Source organism: Orussus abietinus, unplaced genomic scaffold (genome assembly GCF_000612105.2).
Source record: "Orussus abietinus isolate OABI.00-Male unplaced genomic scaffold, Oabi_2.0 scaffold13, whole genome shotgun sequence".
NCBI classification, from domain to species: Eukaryota; Metazoa; Arthropoda; class Insecta; order Hymenoptera; family Orussidae; genus Orussus; species Orussus abietinus.
In genome coordinates, this window is record NW_019394887.1 from 599741 (window position 1) to 618674 (window position 18934).

Consider the following 18934-nt stretch of genomic DNA (forward strand, 5'->3'; position numbering starts at 1 on the left):
TTAGCCAGACCCTCTCCCTACCGTGTGAAAATCGCCATCCCAGTTTATTCTCATCTTTCGGGCCGATCGATCCAGTTCTGCATCTGCGAGGCAGCTGCGGTGAAGTCGGAATAAGAGAGAAATATATGGCAACACTTTTCCTCTTTTTCTATATAAAGTACTTCATTACCATTAGTCAGGAATTTATTCTTCCGCGTAAAATTTCATTTCAAGTTTCTCGAGATGAAGATGCACTCCGGGTGACCGATGGTTGTTCCAAAAGGTTCGAGCGATCTCTTCCGCTAAAATATATCCACTTAAGTTTCCCGCGACTCTGCGTCATTTTAAGCGACTTTCGTGGAGTGGGTCCGGGAAATTGCCGGATATCCATTTCGGAGATAAAATTCAAGAGGCACATTTTGCGTTTCCCCACCACATAGATCATTCTCTCGCGACTGTAATTTTCATTTCTTACGTATGCCGTAGTTTGTTTAACGCGACTTTCAATGGTTCGTAAGATCATGCGGATAAATTAACACCCTTCAGGGGTGTTATCACCCTCGGGAAACCCTTGAAGGGAAGGGTCGATAATGCGAGCCGACAGGCGCGTTTCGCCTCATGGCACAACGGATTAATGTTATTTCAATGGGCGCGGGCAATCGGCACAACTGACCCCTGATTTGCATCGGAACCGGAGCATGATCTCTCGGGGTGCCTAACCGGGTCTTTGAAAACGCGCCAAACCGTGTCGAAAATCGCCCTTGAGCGATCTTGCGTTTCGCACGCGTCGGGCGACCCCCCGCAAGCTCACGCGTCATTGCCGATTTCGGAACGGCGACCATTAACCGGGAAATAAAAAATCAACAAATAATTCCCACCTCGTCCTTTAAATAGAAATTCGTTTTTCCACCTCAAGCCACTAACGGAAAAATAAAGAAGGTTCTCGTAAAATTACAAATTTAAGGTCGTGACAGTGCCTTGATTTTCTTAACAGGACTATTTTTCGCGGAGAAAAAAAAAAAAGGAAAAGTCGTCCCCGAAGAATCACGATTCGCGCTAAAGAGCTCGTTCGACAGGCTCGGCAAAGCGCGGCCGATATCGGGATCAATTAGAGCAATCAATTCCCCCGACTTTGTCGCGTCGAATCGACGGGCTCGGTGACTTTAGCCACTCATCCCCGCGGGCGGAAAACGCGGCCGCGACCCTCGCGCGGAACAACCACGCGTGCTTATTCCGCGCGGCGTATTTCGCAAATGCGAGCCGGAAGTGGGGGCCGATTGTGGGTGACAATCGAGCGGGGAAAATCCGCGCGGAAAATCAGTTTCCGCAAGTGCGAGAACGCGCTTAATTGAACAATTAGTCCCGCAAGTGGGCACCGAGGGAGAGAGGTCGAAAGACGTCGAGAAGGACGTCGGGAGGAAGACATAGAAATGGAAAAAGAAACTAAGGGGCCGAAGGGGAGACTCTGCTCGCAGGGAAAACAAGGGGCCGAGAAAAAGGCAGAGGCTTAGGGCGAGGTTCCACCCGGAGGGACGATTGTTCCCGATTTCCGAGCGACCGGGCCTGATGCAGGAGGACCCAGGACCTGGGGTCCTTAATACTTAATCCCGTGAACTCGAGCAAGCCCGCGACGCCTTGGAGGCTCTTTGCGAATCGCAAGGTCGGTTTTACACCCTTAAGTCGCCCTCGGATTTCGATGCGAACCAGGGGTCATCGGTTTTATTTTCCTCCGTCCTTGTCGCTGACATCCCTTAGGAACTCCGAGACCCTCTCGGGAGTTCCTTGCACCCGGGCGAAAGCGTCGAAAAAGGGCAAAGAAATCTAACCTCCCTATTGGTCGGGGGTGCACTCGTTAGCGCGCCTCGGGGAGGTCTCGCGAGGGTACACCACGAGGTACACCGAAAGCACAGGGTGCAGGACAGTAAGGCCGTAACCAAGTCCTTTGTCCGCGGTCCGACATAGACGCGTGAAAAAGCTTTATCGAGAGAAAGCGCGGCGAAAGGGATGCCCGTATAAATCCGTAAAATAGTGGAAGAAAACGCGATCCGCCTATACGCGTTGATATATTTCTATATACATTCCACATACGTATATAGAAATGGGAATAAACGTCCATGCGACGTGCCTCGTGTAGGTTTATCCGCGCATATAGAAATGCGACGTCTCGTGTACGTTTATACGAGGTATACGCGGATGCAGGTATTAATTCATACGTATAGGAGGCGCAGGGGGCGCGGAAGGGTTAAATGAAAGAGGAAAGAGGGCGCGAGAAAATCCCGCTCGTCGCCATACACCCCCGACGGGTCTTCGGGATCGCGCGGAATCTGCATAATTACGATACGACATTACGGTATTACGGCATTACGGCATTACCGCATTACCGGAGGCGTATCATCCGGCTTGTCCGCCAGCTGCGCGCGAAATATTCTACGAATAACATTTGGGTTTTGTTCTTCGCGTTTCCATTCGCGGCACCCGCGGCGCCCTCGCGGGGGGTGCGTGGGTGTAAAGGGGTGCGAGGGTGGGCGCGCCGTATCCCGTCCATCCATCCATCCATCCATCCATCCATCGACGTCGGCCGGAAATTCTGGAGTCTCGAATTCTATGCGGCAGATTCTCTATTCGCGCCCTGGGCGCGAATGCGCGAATCCGCGAACGGGGGGCGGTCGCCGGCCATAATGCGCTTTATTTCCCCCGGGGCTCATAATTAGACCGTGGCTTCTGAATATTTTTTTCCCTCCTATTCCTTCTGGAAAAAGTCCCTCTCGCGGAAAGAGCCGGCCCGAGTGTGCAGCCGCTATTCGCGCATTCGCACATTCGGCCATTCGCCCGGGCGCGAATGCGAGCCCCGAGTCGCGCCACACTGAAAGCCACCCTTCGGCGGAGAACTTGCGGAAATCGGCGCGATTCGTACCCTAGGACTTTTGTCTCGAAGAGACGCCTCCCGGGGTGCGGATTTCATACTTTCTGGCGAATTAGGATTGGCTAAATGTGCGGATAGGCGCCATCTTCTTCGTAGTTGATCGCGACTTTCCTCCGCATTAAAGAAAATTCAAATTAAATTATAGAAACACCCTCGTTAATAAATACTGGGCTAAAATTTTTTATTATTTTATATTACCCATTTGAATGTTTTAATTCGCTATGTTGACTTTAACGACGCGTTTTCGACACCTTCGAGCGATCGAATCCTTATGGTCGCCCTTGCGATTCCTTGGGGGTCGTAAACCCTTTAACGCCCTTTAACGCCTCTGAGCTCGAAAGTGAAATAGTTTAACGCACGCAGGGGGGACAAAGGAACGCTCTTCTATCGGGTGCGTCGAAAAAAAAAAGCAACGAAGCGGGATCGTAAACTATGAGAGCATTGAAAGCAGCTCGGGCGTGATGTTCGAGGTCGCGCGCCATTTTGCCTTATACATATACGATTCCTTTAAGATCCGCATTATACAAAGGGGCGTGGAATATTTCCTGTAGCGAATCTCTTCACCGGGCACACCGCTACGGTCCCGAGGGATCGTTTCACCTCGTTTCAACTCGAGACGAAAGTTTTTTCTCTTTTTTCTCAAACTGCTTAACGACTCACTGGCCAACTCGCGCTCCCCAACTTTTCACGCTAGCTCAAAAACAACCCTCGAGCCTGCTGAACAGAGAAAGGGGGAAAAAAACACGCCTTTCTCCTTTCGCGACACGCACGAAGATGTTGAAAAGCAACGACTTATCTCGGCGAGATTCCACTTTATTTTTCACGTACGCGTCGATCCCTTGTCGCGCAATTATTATCATTTTTCTTTATTTTTTTCATTTCAAAGGTTTAGACATTTCGGCGATTCGGAAGTTCTATTCGGAGGAAGTGGACGAGGACCCCTTGGTTAAAGAATCCCGAATCGGATTCTCCCTTTGGAGGGAAGAGGGAATGACTATTAATTTTTCTTGGCATCTGCTCGGCAATGGCGTGCATTAACGCATCTCCTACACCCGCGGTCCCGTGGCGATCTGTAAAGATTGATAGGTTAGGATTTCACGTAGGTGCAGGAATGGTAATGGATAGCCCATGTCCGAATTTCCCGACACCTTCTAATGGAATCCGCGATTGTGCTCCCCGTCAATGGAGGCACACTCGGGTGGAAAGTATTCGCATTGTGCCAGGATGGACCTAACTTATTATCGATGGACATGGTCCTTTCAAGCCGATAACTTATTCCTCCTCCAGGATGACGAGAGTGTTTCTTGAAATTATTCCCCCCTGGCGAAATTTACCTTCTTCCATGATTAGCGATTGATATCAATGAGAGATATCCCCGTTCGATTTGCGAACAAATTTCCCTTCTTTCGTGGTTAAAGATTAAAATTTACGAGAGCCGTAAATTCGGGGTTGGAGCAAAGACGTGATTTCTCTCCAGACCCCCCGGGAATTTACACGGACTCGAATCCGTCGGCAGTGGTAATGCAGTAATTGGGAAATTAAACCCTTTTTCCGATCCGAGCTGCCGCGGGTAAAGAGAATATTAACGCCGGTTATTGTTTCCCCGCACCCTGCTTAAGGGCCTCTCAAAGCCAACCCTTTCGATCGATCTGGCGCGTTCGGTTGGAGACCCACCCTTTTTACAGCTCCTGTGAAAGTCAACCCTTGCTTCCCTCCTTGGGTTTTCTCCCGAAAGAGAAAAAAAAAGAAAACAGAGAAATGGCTTGCCAAGAGTGAAAAAAAAAAAATCTCAACGGTGTACATAATAATATGTAAGTTTGGCCATAGTTCGTTGTTACAAATTAATCGATAATTTCACGTGAAACAATTTGATCGCGCAATCGAAGTCGAAATATCGATTTCGAGGGTGGTTTTCTCAGTCCGACGACCCTCCAGCTCGAGCCCGAAGTCCTAAAGTTGCGCGAAGCGCTTCGAACTGTTGCCCGCTAACGAACGGCCATAAATAATACCCTTTCGTAGGTCCGTACGTGAAAAGGTATCCGTTGATTTATCGTCGTCCATGTACCTTCTCGCCGGACGACGAATCTGATTGGCGCGCAGGTGGTGCGCAGCTAGGGGGGCACTTATCCGCGCCGGAAACGCGACCTAACCTCAAAGGAAGTGCCCCAAACTAATTCCGCCTCCCACGTGGAAGGGCGTGAATATTCTACTAACCGGAGCACCAGGGATGAAGACTTAAGGTGATACGAAAGGATCATTCTCAATAATTACAGTGCGCCCTCAAAGTATACATTATTATACAAGAAACTAAAAGTTAACTACAATAATTTATTGCTGTCCTTTTGGTAACCCAGGAGCCAGGTTTTTCTCCTTGTTAGACGTTTGCTCTTATTGGAGCGATCTTCCCAGGGATCTAAAAAAAGGGTTAAGGCTCCACGTTAAGTCTCGGGGAAATAAAAAGACACTAGCAGTCTCTTTTCGACGGCCGGATGAAAAATGGACGGGGGACGCCATCTTGCGAGATTTCAGCCGAGTTGTCAGATACGTCATGATACCGTGAGATCCGTTCGCTCGATTGGCCATCTTGGTGCAACGATATCCCTGCTAACGTGGTCGGATGCCACCCAAGGTGTCGGAGAAGAGACAGCCCTTTGATTCGGCGGCCTCGTTCGACAAGGCCGGTTCACAATGGCGGATCATCGCCGACCTCCGCCACATGCGCGTCCATCTAGTTAAGAGATGGGATTTCCGATCGCTCTTCTCCCTGACTATCCGAATTGTTGGTCGAACGCCAAAGCGACCGATGACGTAAAGGGGAGGCACGAACTCCATCCGAGGAAAATGCTCGAGGGAAGTACAGAGGGTGGAAAAGGTCTGAAACGAGACCCAAAGAGAAATGAGTAGAAAGACGGAAAAATGAAGAGATTTAGGGAGTCTTCAGAATTTTATATTGTTTCCAGCAATTATATACAATTCTGGCGAGAAGATATATATATATTAGTTTCAGTCAATTAGTCCTTTTTCTCATGGCAGGTCTGGGTTTTTTGTCCCGGCGAAAACCTCTGCACTTCGTCTTCCTTCCTTTTTCTCGGGGCGCTCCGGGTCCTTTCTTCCGTTCCCTCTTCCCTGTCCGAGTCGTTTGTCGGATTTAAAGGCCCCGGCTTCGGCACTCGGCAGTCCGCACCGTCGCTTCGAGGCTTTCTTCGGCCGGCGTCTGCGGATCCGCGAGAGCCAAGCGCCGACATCTTGGAGCGCGGGGCGCCACTCCTGCCCCCTCGCGGCCGATTCACCGAACTAATTGGCATCCACTTCCCGTGCATTTCTGTCGGGCGTCCAAACTTCCGCGTCGCTCACTCCCAATGATAAAAGGGTTCCCCTCCGGGCGGCGACCCTCCCCGCCCTCGCCCTTTTCGCGGTTTACGAGTAGCGAGAAACGTGCTTGGTTGGCCACTTAGTTGGCTAAGAGCGGGAGCGATATCGCGTGGGGTCGGGATATTTAAACTCGCGGTAAATGCCGACTCCCCTTTCCCCTGGTGGCCCTCAGACACCCTGGCGCGGACAGCGCCGCCATTTTCCCCAAAAAGCCCCGACACAAAATACATAAATATTGTATTATAAAATTAATATACCAAATCTACGGTAATCTATCGAGGAAAAAATCTTACAAAATTGCCAAGATTTCGTTTTGACATCGTAAGATTTTCCGATTCGCAGTTGACGTTAACGGGGAATGTTCCATGGGAGGTTTTAATTGTCGCGAAAGGCACTCGTGGTAAGTGGTATTTCCTTGGGAAACTCTTCTCGTGGTATCGATCAAAGTCAGAGTACAATCGAGCCTCGATATCGATACTCGTGCCCCCAGCCTCCGCATTATGGCCGCTCGAATCCTTGCGATCTGGGCCAGAGAATTCGATACAATGCTAATTAAAGAAGGGGTTATTCCCAGCCAGCGAGCACCAAAGGAAACTTGTAACACGCGCTGATCACAATGCCGAGCGTTTACGGGCACAATATCCGGCATCCGGAAGGCTCCCTTTTGACATGGATCTATATACGTGTCCCTTATGGAGGTGCCTCCCAAAGATGAGCTCTCCGAGAGGGCACAATGGTGCCGTTTCGGAGCAGCGCAGCTTCCTTCTTCTCTTCTCGGCGATCCGACCGTAACGGATCTCCCGAAAGAGTCCGCCATAAAGCACCTGACGGTCGTTGGAAAATATTATTTTTGCATAATCGGACAGTCGAAGGAACGGCGTGAAATCCCCGATCCGCCGCGACTCCCTCTTTTTTCCCCACACCCTGGGCCTCGAGCTTGTATGTGACGAAAAAATCGCCCCAATGAAAGTTGTTCCGCGTGACATTCTCGAAAACTTTTACGGGAACTGATTTTTGAGTTGACGTACTGATAAGGGAGAAATCCTGGATAGTTGCGGGGCGTAGTGTCGCTGAAACGCGACGCCGCGCTGAATGGGGCCTCGAATCTTTAAGTTTACCCGTCGAATCGGAAAATGGCTCATACGAAAGTTGTTCCTTGGATTGTTCTTGACAAGTTTTGTAAGGATGATTTTTTTGTGTAAGTTGTCGTTGAGGCAAAAACGGGGGACGAACGCCTGCATGGGAATGGAACGCTATGAGGCGAAAAGGGCGTCTTCCGATTTTGGATTATAATTAATTCAGGGCATTATGCGGCGAAGTAGGTTTCCTCTGTGCAGAAATTGGATAGTCACCTTAGGTTCTTTCGATCTGGAATTTATATGAATTATAAAGCCTGGAGGATTACAATGCTCGGAGAATTTGATTATAAAGTGCGCCTCATAGGCGGAGTATTTCCAGGACGATCGACGGATCGACATTTGCATATCAAATCATTGGCGGTTAATCGTGAAGGATTCGCTTCCGATCGTCACACCGTGAGAACTAAAAGGCGTGAGAGACCCCCCAACAAAATTTTGACAAAAGATCGACATCCTCCGTGTCGAAGCACAATAAACCTTGTATTAAAATTTATTAGCAGCCCTTCGATTGTTCATTCGATTTTCCTCCTTACTAAAAATCTCTTTTTTTCAAAAACCCCGTCAGCATTGCACGTATTACATTAGCGGTTTTGAGTGCACTTTTTGCGCGTGCATTTCCTCTGCAAGGGCGAAAATAATTTATTTTTTTTATTCACTTTTAACAGAAAGCCGGGAAGAAGCGCTTATTGTGTCGGTACTTTGTCGTCCTCTGTGGATTTTCTGAGCTTTTTACCATGCCACAGTGGCACAAAGTGCGGTGAGGTAGACAAGGGGGAGGACGTCCCTGGCAGCCATTATCGTGCGAAAACTCCGAAAAATAAGGGTGACGAGCGTCGGAGATGTCGAAGAAGCAAACGACCCCTAAGACTCCGAGACGCGGACCAAGTATACAACTATACAAGTGTCAGGAACACGTACAACGCAGCCGCGGTTCTCTTCAACTCCGGGAATAGCTTTAAAGATGTCAACCGCGTGCCAAAATTGCTCCGACGAGAGCTACCCCCTCGTCACAGGCTTAAAAAAAGTAATCCGACCTATACACCCTGTTTAGACATTTTTTACTCCCAAATAATGGACTGCCAATGCCGGGAATGCCCTGTTAAAAATGACTGAAAATTCCGTACATGCTTAGGATGCAAAGTTACGCGAAAATTGCAAATCCGACACGACGATCCAAATTAATATACACTGTTTATGAACAAATTGATTTTCAACTCCATTACGATTTTTTGGAGATTTGTTAAAGGCATCGGAAAAAATTGTCAGACGTGTTAATAAATGCTGCAAACGCCTTCGAGAACGAAACGCAACCGCTAGCTAGGAACAAGAGCGGCCAAAGGCATTAAGGGATTTCTTTCCCCATGGAAGATGAAAAATCGAAGGGTGAAAATAATTCCAGGATAATTCCTTGATCAGGGCAGGGTTAATCGAATTAATTCCCGGCACGCCGCCGCAAACTTCTGGCACGCACAATGGGAGCGGAAGACGTCGGGGCGAAACCTCGGGCCGGGAAGTCTCGAGTCGCGGATCGATCGTAAATGCAAATCGCGTCCGTCGGTGTCGAACAATCGAGTCTCGGGGAAAATAAACGAGCGGGGCCGATTCGGAAGCCGATCTTAATCGGCGCGGCGCGATCCCGGATCGCAGCACCGGGACCCACAATGGACCGGGCCCCCGAATAAAAGTAATCGCAAGAACGAGCCCGGCCACGAGTGCCCGACAAACAGAGATCTCCCGGAGAAAAACCGGATAATTATTCCCCGGTTCGCAGGCTGTTTGCTCAAGTCGGTGGTACACCGCAGCGAGTATTGCGGAGCGTCCTCTATAGCGCCTCCACCCTGTCGGGGCGGAACCTCTGTACGGACTAAATTAAAATCCTGTTTACCGCGATACTTAAATCGCGGAGCCGATGGGACGTTCAAGACATCTGTCAATTTGACGGATCGTCGGGCGATTGTCACCCGGGATTTAACCCCGACTTCCTTGAGAGGCGGGATTACATCTGCGAAGAGTAACGAGGTGTAACCAGAGTAAACGCCCCCGGGAAAGTGATTTCAGACGACTCGCGTTGCTTATTTCAAGGAGCCCCTGATGATCATTTCTTCATTATTTATCTAGGAGAATAATTCACGGCAAAAATTGAAGAAACACGGTATTAGGACCTATTAGAAGACGCGAGTACCCAGGATCATCCTTAATCACTCCCCTCGTTGCAATCAAAGGCAAAGATGGTTTCCCAGGATTTCGTTGATCCTGCCAAGTGATTTACCATATCAGATCGGGTAATCGGGGTCGGCCGCATGTTTGGCGTCCTGTCAAGGGTGTCAGAAGTAATATCGCTTTTGTCACCCCGACCCCCTGGAAGTATCATCCCCCTGGCCGTTATTACTCGTAAATATCTGCGCGTGCATATGCGTATTCTCCTCCACCCTCGTCGCCGGCACCACCGTAATCGTCACCACCATAGTCACCGCCACCACCACCGTCGTCATCGTGGCCATTGATGGCAACAACGGGGCTGGCAGCCATACAGGGACGAAACCTCCCTGGTCATCCCCGAAGGGCCCGAGCTGGTTCCTCCCAAAGGGATTTATCTTTTAATAAGCTGCCGCCATTCACGCCGCATCTCGCTTTTCAATTCCCATTGACATCCGCCCGACGTGGACCATTAACAGCGAGCTTTCTTCTAAGGGAGAGGCCTCCGAATCTCAAGGGAGGGAAAAAAAAATTAAAGATTCGAGGGTGAATGGGGTCCCGTCCAGGAATTCTCCCTGATTCAACGCTTAGAAACGCGGCCTGATTATTTTCCCCTCTTTGTTTCGTTTCGACTAATCCGACTCGCGATATCGCTTATGTATTTCCTAGCCAGTTATGTATCCTAGACAGTCGGAAGATACTGTATGAAATGATGAATGTGAGCAATATCTCGGGTTAATGAAATCTAGGAAATCATTCTTGTCGTCATTGGTTATGGGAAGGACTTGTGTCATGAAAGGCCTCAGGGGCGAGAAGGATTCGCACCTCGAAATTTTCCAGGAAGCTTCCTCGAAGCTTAAATCTCGAAACCAGATGCCCTACGTCGTCTCCAGACCGTGACAAAAATGATCCGAGAAAACAGCCAGGACTCGCAGGACCGGAACAAATTCGTCCTGCCCCTGGTGCGCCATCGCCAAAGTCAACCGATTTCCCAGACTGCTTGGCGTCGGTGGTAGCGAAGGATTCGGGCGATACCACGTACGAGAGAGAGTTCCCATTAAACTCGGGAATCCTGAGAACCACTACTCTGGATTTCGAGTAACTTATTTCCCCCGAGAATTCCCCCCTTACAGTTACGAATGGGCTTTTAGAATTATAGAGACGAGGTAGGAATAATTCCTAAAGTTCTAGGGGACGCTCGAATGTTCGGACTCGCGCTCAGGTGCGCGCTTTCGCTCCTCGTCCTCACCCAGGAGACGTCGGCCGTAACTTGGTGCGTAAACCTTTTCCGCCATCGGCAGAAAAGGCCGCCGGGGGACAAAGGCCGTTTCTAAGGGCATTCGATGCATTGTAAAGCGCATCGGCGAGGGCATTGTCCCGGCGAACGGTGTCGGGCCGAATGCCGCGGCTAGCATTGTGCGTGGGAGGGAAGACAGTGACATTGTTGCAAGGCTTGTTACGAGAAATCGCACAATGCGGAGGAAGAGTGCGGTGACCATTGAGGACGCCGAGAGGGACGCGCCCTCGCGAGGTGAGGTCCCCGTCGTTCAGGTGGGCCCCAGGTTTGGGCCGTTTCATTCAGGGACTCACGCACCAACGCAACCTTGTCTCAATGAAATCCCAACATGGCGGGCCTTCCAATAATTTCACGCACTTGACAGTTCCGACTCGACCCTAGAAGCTTTCCTCGAAGCGCCAACCTGGGATGCCTCTAATGGTTCCGCACTTTTTCGCGAACTCTACAATTGAAAGTTTTCCCTGTAAATTCCGAAATTCCAGATTTTTTTTTGCCTAAAAAAAATTCACTTGAATGTATAATGCCAGGGTTTGAATATCTCGGAAAAATTGTTTTCTCCATTGACGTTAAAATCCCAGGCTTTGATTTTTTTTCAGCACCCTCCCCCGTGCAAAAAAATTAAATGTCAAACTTAGCTCTCCCCGTCAGGAGGGAAAATTCATTTCCAGCAAATTTAGATTTGGTCGGCTCGCAAACCCGATGCCATAATGCCCGCCCATCCAGGCCCCTCCGGTAAAAAAGCCCGGGATTCGTTTCAAATAACATTAACATTACTTATCCCACGTAACATTAGGGCGTGACAAGTATCCCTCGCAGGGTTCGAAGGGGTTAACCGGGCCGACACCCGTTAACGAGTCAATCGATTCGCCCCTGGCTCGAACGAGCCCAAAACCCGCCTCTCGATAAATGCGAGATTTATAACGGAATCGCGAATCGTCATCGATTCGCATCGACATACGAGCTCCCGCCCCTGCATCCGAAATCGGGTGCATCGAGAAGGGTGGCGGGATAAAGACTTTCCAAGATGGCGGCGGAGGGTCCTTCCCCCGTGGAAAATCCGGCTTTTAATATATTTATTGCTCGTTTAATTCGGCCGCGAGGCAGGTCCACATTGTGGGCCCCTTCTGGGCCCAGAACGCGTCGAATGCAGATTCGAATGCAAGTCGATTTGCATCCGTATGTGGAATTGGCCCGTTGAGTGAGAGCTACCGATCAAATCAATTCGCGCCGGCGCCATTTCGACGTCAGCAGGCAGAGCCGTGTCCTGTGTCATGCAAACCCGCCACCGGGGATCTTTCTCGCTCTTTGTCGAGTATTGTTGTCGGGCAGAAGGCGATTGCCGCTGTTACAAATCGGCGAATCAGATCGGCCGATGCAAATGGCCGGCTCCTTCCCGACGTGTGTCGGCATCGCACTTGCATCCTGCCCGAATTGGCTGGCCGACATGGAGAATCGCGATATGAATTATTTAATCGACCGTTAAACGTTCTTAAGCCACTTGCGCTTTTCTGGGGATCCTTCCTTGGCGTCTGGGGAGGGACGTGACGGTTGGGAAGGATCTCCCTCTTCGGGGAGGGACTTTTCGGCACGAATCGACAGAATGGACGATTGTACCCAGATTCGGGAGAGGTGGATGCAACGCGTGAAATCTGCTTCTAAAGACCTCGAGAGTTACTCTGGATATGGGGATGTCGACCGTTTTGGGTTATGTCACGTGGAGCCAACTGGTTAGGCGGGAGGGGGTCGCGCCTCCTCGTGGTTCCACTTTCAGTACCCTATGGGGGATGCTGGGGGCTAAAGTGGAACTGTGCATCTTTACGTACGTCAATTCACATGTCCTGGATAACGTCCATACATTCTTTGTCAACAGGAAAATATTTCCCTTGCAGAAAGCGGAAATTTGACATGTCCTTCGTATGTCGGCACACGTGGGCTAAAAATGACCCCAGGGAAAATCCGCCAGGTAGGGAAGGTGGAACGTGTTAATACAATGCAGAAGGTTCCGAAGGTGAGAAAAGGAGCTCGCAATTCCAGGGAATCCGCTCTTTCCGGGTTTCTCGAAAAAATGCTGCCCATTGAGGGGTCGGTTGGCCGGCCTGACGGGGTTCCATGGAAGAACTCCACCCGGGGAGGACTTCGGCGCTGACTAACACCTGCTTCTTTCGTAGGTGACGCCGAGAATGCCTTTTCTTTGTGTCCACTGGATCCTACCTGCAGCCAGAATATATCTCAGTCTCGGGGAAGGTCAGGTTTCATTGATGGGCCCGAGGCGGGGAATCCGGGGAATCCGGGGAATCCGAGGAGCCAGGAGAAAACTCCGGGAAGGGACCACCCCCGCATTCCAGCATCCAAAACGCAGACGGATGGGCGCCCATTTTCTGCCTTTCGGCCCTTTGCCGGATGGCGATTGACTGGGGCACGTGGGAAGAAAATACTATCCCGAGATGACGACTCGTTGGAATAAATTCCTAGTCGCTGTTTTTTATAAACCACGCGACGATATTCCATTTTCTATCCCCTCGAAGCTTGGCGATTCCTTCGCCTCACTTTTCGACACCCACCAAGTGGAATGTCATCCGCGTTGCTCATCGTTGCCCAAAGTGGATGATAATAAAACCAAGGGCAACCTGCTTTGGTGCATGGGAAATCATCTCCAGCGAGTAACGAGGCGATGAGAATTGTTAATGGCCGAAAAGGCGAATTGAAATCCCCGCTGCCGTTCCTTGGCAGCTGAAAGGGAACGACATAGGTTTAGTTTCGTATAACGGGGCAACAATAAATTCGTCGCGGTGTTAATAAATCCCATTGCGAGAGCGAAAGAGGGGATTCCGGAGGAGGCACAATGGGGCGGATGGAGGAGGATAGAAGGCGGCCCCTTTGCAGCATTTATTGTGGAAGCCAGCTTAAGCATTGTTACCCTCGGCTACCGGCATTGTCACTTTTTACCCCTCTCCCCGCCCCCGGCCTCTTTTCCGAAATCTCTATTCCTCCACGGCTTTCTTTCGCCTTCCCCGCTCCTCCTCCTCTTCGTCCCCCGAATCTCTTCTCGGCGCCGAATTACGCGTTTCTCGTAATCTCTGTAAAGAACCCTCGGGAACCGTGAATTAAGTCGATCCCTGACTTTTGTCGCTCCTGGGAAGATGGCGGGATTTATTTGCTACCTGGTGAAGCACGTCCACCTTCCCTTGACTCGACACCCTAAGGACGACCTGTTTTCCCTAGTCGCCGGGAAAGTGGCAAAGATGTCCAGAAATTCGACAGAGTTTCGCTCCAAATGCGGAAATAATAAATTTCTGCATTAATGCAAAATATGTGTAAAAAATTCCAATTCCACTTTTTTTTTTCTTTTCGTTGGCAATTTTGCTGGTTGCTTGCAGGATACTCTCGCGTTGTACGCTTACTTTGCATACTATTCTGAAAGGAAGTCGACGCGTTTTCTGGACGGCCTCGGAAGCTCGAAAATTTGCGTTCCCATGGTGTCCGGACAATATGGCGGATCCAACGCAAATAAGATTACCGTCGTGTATAGGTTGCCATCCTAAGGGGAGCACAAAGGCCAAGAGACTTTGCCGGTTCAATGCACGCTTTTCCGCAGGATCTAGACAGATAGAGATCTGCGAAAGAATAACTCTCCTTGTGCTCGTCCCATCGAAATCCCGAATACATTCCCCGGATTTCATTCGGCCGGGGAGAGAAAAGGAACTCTCCTATGCGGGGATTTCAATAGCGGATTTTTAATAAGCCTCGCCTCGGTTGATCGTACGTCAGAAATTGAAATTTCGTGACTGTCAGGACCTTCCTTATCACCTCCATATTCGCATTATAAGGTTTAAAACGATTCGGTACCCTCGGTTTAGGAAAATCGTAATGGAGAACTCTTCGACGCCACTTTCGCATCACCTTAAGGGACGGTACCTGGATTGCGTTTAACTTTGGTAGAGGTAATTCCCGGAGTCGAGATATTTTTTTTCTTTTTTCTGGCAGGCCTAATGGATCAGTAATTGATTCCCGAGTCGCGGGTTTCCGAATCGCAATCCGAACAGCCGATCGGGATAGAAGCGAGATGTCTTCCTCCTCTCGAAGCAATCTTCCTAATCTGGAAGATGGACGGATAACGTCAGTCAATTGGCGATCGACTCTTCTGACTCCCCTCGGCATCGGCTCCCCTCCTTTGTCGGAAAACCTCCCAAACAATCGGATACCAGAGGGGCCTCCATTGTCCGTTCCTAAATAACAGATACTCTCGCTCCTCTCCTCCTCGGGTCAGGAGTTGGCGTCCTCGATTCTCCCGATATCTTCCAGAAATAATGAAAATGGATCCAGTTCCATTTCTTAATTCGACCCGTTACGTATCTTCCTCCCCTGAAACAACGAATCCTTTTAAAAATAATTAAAATTCTCCATGAGACATTTCAACTCATTTGAAATTTCCTTTCTCCACTTTGAACAAACGACCGCAAAAATATAAGACGCTATTGCTAATTATTTTTTATTATTACCGTCGCGTTCTAACACGAAAAATCAGAGAAATATAGACATCAGTAGGTTAATCCTCATTGAAATTCTATCGGGATTTTTCATATCGTCTCAATTTTGCGGAGGAAAAAAAAGAAAGAAAAATAACGCGAAAAATTCGGCGAAGGAATCCGTAGGTTGGTTTCCTCTCTCTCAGGGGTTGGAAACGGGAAAGAGTCCAGGCAGAGCATCGAGGCGAGTCGGGAGGAATATCGTGGGTGAATGAGAATAGGAATTACGCGAGTAAGCCCGTAAAATACGCCGGTCCACTCGGCGGTCCATTTGTGCGTGAGGAGTCCAAGTCCTTTGGGTCGGCGCCATTCAAAGGGAAGAGGCCAGATCCGCAAACGCCGGATAAAGGGAATTGTAAGTTCGATTCGATAATGGCGTAAGAGGATCCCAGAGGATATAAGCTTAATTTCCTCGAGGAGGCCGAGGAGCTCGCAGGAAGACGCCACACCGGCGAGGTCGTTCCTGGTGACCAGTAGCTAAAATAACCGACGACCCTCCCGAGCTTATCCCGGATTTCATTGCGCACGTTAGCACGTGTCTTTGCGCGAGGAATCCGATTCCTTTCCTCCGACTTAGCCAGGGATAAAGGGGGACGCCCTAAAGGAGGTGCGCGACCCCGAAAATGAACACCTTCGAAATCCAGGATGACCCTAAAAATACCACCCCTTAGCGGAACTCGGTGGAAATGTTTTAACCACTGCGTGGTAATTAAAACACGGAGGGTTTCTCGTTTCCGGGATTTTGGCTCTCCTTTGGTCACTGGAAAATATTCCGTGAACGGGTTAAGGGTGACGAAGAGGGCGAAGAGGGGAAACCTGGAGGATTTAAATTTGAAGAATCCCTTTTCGTCGAATCAAATATTATATCACTTATAGGTTATTCGCTTCGCGGTACAAATATTTCCAACCGTACATGGTATCTCCTATCATCCCGCTGTCAAGAGGAAAGAGCACCCGGAAACCCGAATCCCAGAGGAAGAGGCCGCTGGAGGTCGGCAAAATGGCGCCGGAGACGCCCTGCAAAAGACGCGGGTCTGTCGCGAATGTCGGCGCTCTTGCGATTTATTTGCCTGGGCTAAGAGCTTGAGAGCGGTCCGCGTATTCGCATAGGGAATACTCAGGGTTCATTCAGAACATCCGCGCATTCTCATCCATCAATTCGATCGTACCTAAGCGAGAACGCTGAGTACTTTTTACTATTGTCGCCGCGAGGCCGGTACTTCACGTGCTGCCATCCTCGGTTTCCGCAGCGGAAAGACGCCGCCAGAGAGAGGACTCCTCCGATCCTCCATTGAAACCACTCCACAAGGTTTCTGTTTCACTGCACCAACTAAAAGTTCCTCTACGTCGTTACAGATGTTTAATTACAATCCTGGGAAAGCCTCAATTTGCGCTGATTAATTACAAAAAAAAATGAAAACGGTTGATTTGTACACCGCACCACAAAACCACAAAATTTGGGTACCTCCGGCATTAAATCTAATGAAAATCTCGTCGATCACCAAGAGTGAGGGTTGAATAATTTCTTAATAAATGAAAATATGAAAGCATCGGTTTTGCATAACAAAGCCATTTACACGGTGCAATAAATCCCAGGATTTGGATGTCTCCAAAGTCATCGTCATAAATTCTGTGCAGTCACGGAGCATGAATGTCGCAAGATGGGTATGAGTTCTGGCGTCTTCGCGGAAGTCCCTGCGAAGGGTGGGGTCCCTAGGGATAGAATGTCCCTAGGTGTCTAAACGGCTCGTTAAAGGTGCCCCCGGGCAATAATTACACCCTGGGACACGTGCGGCCGTCCAGAAGTACCCGGAAAGGAGCCCCTGGGGCCGAAACGCCGAAAACGCAGAGCGTGGGCCAAACACTCGAAGGACTCGGCCTTAGGGCGGGTCCGGAAGAGCCGGTGCCATTGTCTTGGGGTCTAAAAGGTAAGCAGCTGTTTGTCGCATCGGCCGAGAAAACCGGGGACAATGCCGGCCACCAGCTTACGAAAATTTTGGAACGCGCGAATGGCGGCCCCTCTCCTTCTTTTCGGCTCTTCTGCCTCTTCTGGCTCCTCTTCGGCCTCTTCTTCGACGTCGGATCCTGGGAGGGTGCTTTATTGGCACCACAAAGCGCGTTGACAGTCAAGGAAAGGCCTCGACCGCGTCTTCTCGGGCGGATCCGAATCTCGACAAGATGGCCGTCATGTCCTTTGTCTCGCTCTCCGGGGGCAGCAGGTGCCGACTGGACAATGCCGTGACAATCGACGGCCACCGGTAAAACTTTACTCGCCTTGTAGGCTACCATCGGGTTGCATCGTCTACCTCGTTCATTTGCGTCTTGGACCCCCGATGGCGTTGGTTCCTCTTCTTAAGGTGATATGAAAGTTCCAAAAGAGTGCCTTTTGCAAGGCCCGACCAAGAGGACGGAGCACCTTTCCAAGTACCAGGATTCCCGAGGGATCCGCAAATTTTCTGGAGCTTACCCGGGCCACCAGGAGCGAGGTCGCCAGGGAAACTGGGAGGACGTCCGGCCAGGACGACGCAAGGATTCGCAGGAAGCATCCTGGTTTATTTTAGAAGCCGCAAGGGCTCTTTTTCGGGGTACCAGTTACAATGCCGCCGCGTGGCGGGAGATCAGCCACCGAAGCCGATGCGGCACAATGCACTTCGTGAAGCTTATTCTTATTGGAAGCTCTTCTCAGTTTGGAAGGCCATCCCGGGGAGCCGCACAGGTGTGCTCGGAAACTGCCGGACCCAGTCCTCTGGGTCCGTTGCCGCGGAACAATTAAAACGCGCCGGGAACCCGGGATGGACCCCAGAACAAACGGGGCAATAATGCCCCTCTAATGCCTGCCGATGGTAAGCCCCTTAAAATCGCCCGGGACACATCGCGTGGCTCTCTGCACACCTACTTACATGGGAATTTGCACCTACAATGAGGCCGCTCCAACAATGGGACCGAGGTCCATCCATCGGTTAGGCTGGCGCCCATCAAAGGGACTAGCCGGCGGAAACTGTCGCTATTATTTGCGGGCTTGCAATTAATTCCCAAAAGGGATGCCCCTGAGGACGATTTGTCGCAGCATCGCCGCTTCCTGAATCAGGACTGCCCCAACATGACCCAGGAAAATGCATTGTTTCTGTATCCAATAAAGGAGGAATTACATTTGTCAGAAAAATTCGCACGTGGATGCGCTGGAGGGGAAGCCTCTAATCCTTGCATCAAGAAAACGATTTTATTGAGATGGGAATTGTGCTGCAATGTACTACGCGAGTATATTTTATAGGGTGAGGTGAGATCAAAATCGGAACGATATAGTGAATTTTTAGGGCCATGAAGAGGAAGTACGTCTTTGAGGTTTCCAGATCAGTCGAGTTCCTCCCGGCGTGCTCTTAAAGGGCGATTAGGTCCGCTTGATTTTTGAAGAATCTCACGGGTTTTCACGCGACTGAGCCCCGATCGTATTGCGTTCAACCTCAAACAGGACGACAAAAAGCCTCGCGACACTGGCTCCCCT